The sequence below is a fragment of the Triticum aestivum genome, chromosome 1A (assembly GCF_018294505.1).
Source record: "Triticum aestivum cultivar Chinese Spring chromosome 1A, IWGSC CS RefSeq v2.1, whole genome shotgun sequence".
In the NCBI taxonomy this organism is placed as follows: domain Eukaryota; kingdom Viridiplantae; phylum Streptophyta; class Magnoliopsida; order Poales; family Poaceae; genus Triticum; species Triticum aestivum.
The window spans coordinates 539,498,962-539,501,273 of record NC_057794.1 but is presented as its reverse complement, the minus strand read 5'-3'; the positions used below and the strand labels follow the sequence as shown (position 1 = coordinate 539,501,273).

General features: G+C 47.4%; 1 non-coding gene across 1 annotated transcript; it reads right to left on the bottom strand.

Annotated features, from left to right (window-relative positions):
• Positions 1-1,473: 1,473 nt before the first annotated feature.
• Positions 1,474-1,546, bottom strand: TRNAV-UAC (transfer RNA valine (anticodon UAC)). Its single transcript has one exon. It is a non-coding gene; the product is annotated as a tRNA-Val (tRNA).
• Between the last annotated feature and the right edge of the window lie 766 nt (positions 1,547-2,312).

The window sequence follows — 2,312 nt, the reverse complement described above, 5'->3', positions numbered from 1 at the left end:
CCACGAGTGCGTAGGCGTGGAACTTCTGCCCGGGAAAAGAGGAGGGTTCGGGCTGGGCCGCCCCATGGATCGGGTCGTCCAAATGTGGCGCTGGTTCTCCCTGGCCAGAGATTCCACGTGGTTTTCACGCACCGGAAAAAGGTCAGGATCCCCGGGGGAGACCCTGAAACCAAATGAGCCGATAAGAGAAGAAGCAAACTCCTTTCTCTCTTTCACCTTGTTTCTGTACCTAATTCAGTGAAATGAAATCACAAAGTTCTGTTGGCCTTTGGCATGTTTGCTCTCGAACCAATGTTTTCTTTATTTCTACCGTATCTGCCGACCCTGCATAAAGCACTCGACCAAAACAAGTCTAGGTACGAAGGGCAAGACCTTTTTTTTTCTTTGCGGACACGCAAAAGGCTTGCGTGCCGATGTATTAGAGGAAAGGAGAAATAATACAGAGTGTCCAGCGGCAGGCCGCGTTTACATGGGACGATGCAACTGTGCCTGGCTGGCAAGAAAATGTCCCACTAAGAAAGACAACGCCCTACATAGGAGAGGAAACTATCTCCAAATATGAGGGCAAGACCTACATTCTTCAAGCTCCTGAAGAACTAACATCTCTACATCACTCAAATTGCAACGATAGGGGATTAATCGCTACCGTGAGTAAGTCGGCGCAAGAACATGGGGCAAACGAGATTTCCCATTAGGATCACACAGATCTGCAACAATGTCGCTGGAATCTAGAAGATGTTCTGCTTCCTGGTCCTACAATTTGCAAAGCCAATTAATCTCAAAACTGCCTGGTCAACTACAGCCACCAATCACAGTTTCAGCATCTTCACATCAGGTGAGCAGCGCAGGTGAGTTTTCAGTGAACTAATTGTATGATGACAGAATCATGCATGGATTAACTTATTTGAGACCATACCAGCAATACCAGCAAGGAAATTCATTCCAATGCCAAAACAGTTCAGTTCCAGTACCTTTATTATCCGCTTACAAAGCGTTCGGCGAAATGCCACAACGAGCCAAGCTGCCGCGGAAGCCCCCTGACGGCGGGGCGAGTCAGTCGCGGAGCACGGTGGCCGGGTCCCTGGACGGCGCGAGGCCGCCGTCGCCCTCCGGGTGACCGGGCTGGTCCTCCCAGGAGGCGGCGGCGGCTGCGGCTGCGGCGTGGTCGGAGCTGTGGATTTGGGAGTCCATGGCCTCCTGGGCGCGGTCGAGGTAGGGCTTGAATCCGACGCGGTAGGAGAGGTAGGCGAAGGCCGCGGCGCCCAGCACCACGATGCCCGACCGGATCGTGTTCTGCCGCGCCCGCCCGCCGCCCCTCATCTCTGCCTCTCTCGGGTTGACGCGACGATGTGCCTGAAGGTTCGCTAGTGTTTTCCTGAAGGTTCCAGCGTACCGTGACGCTGCAGCTGAACCAGCAGTTTCTCTTGAAGGGTTGGCATGCCGAAAAGATGAAAAAGATTAATAGAAAAAAGGTGCTGCTGCCCGGGATCGAACCGGAGACCTTCAGTGTGTAAGACTGACGTGATAACCACTACACCACAGCAGCTTCTGGTGTAGAAACGAAATCTAAACATTTTATTTCTAATCAGCGTGATCTTTCGCCACGCCTAAGATCAGTGGCCAACCGTTTAAAGGTTTGCAGTTCTGTCAAGTCAAGTGGTCCGTATTCTTTTCTTTTTTTGCGAATATAAGTAGTACGTATTCAAAGTTACGCTGTTGTTTGGCTATAAGTTATAGCCATTTGTTAATTTTTTTTGCGGGGTATAGCCATTTGTTATTTTAAAGAAACAGTAGTGAATAATAACAATCAATATTGATTGATTGTGATGATGTACAGATTTATATCCCCGGAAGGGACGCGCCGCACATATGCGATCATTACAAGAGATGGGATTAGAAGGACGCGTCTGTTATATTAGGACGCGGTCCGTCAGGAGAGAAACCGTATGTTGGTTTTCCTAAGCAGGGGTTTTCTTTAATTAAACTAATTAACTAATCCTAACATTCTCCCTAATCTCCGCTTCAATTATTCTTATAAACATCATCATCAACATCTTGAGTAGCCTCCTCCAAAAATCATGTAGGAAAAATATAAGGAGATATGTACAATATGCCATCAAGAACTCATTTGAAAAACCCATTGCAGAAATAAGGAGAAAATGACATATCACAATGCCTACATTACTATTGCCTCATTAAAACCTTCCATAAGGAACCATTCAGAAAAAACTTATAAATGAAAAGAGTGCTATATCAAAGATCCAAGGATCACAGACATACTATCATTCAAGGATACACTACCCCTGAACTTT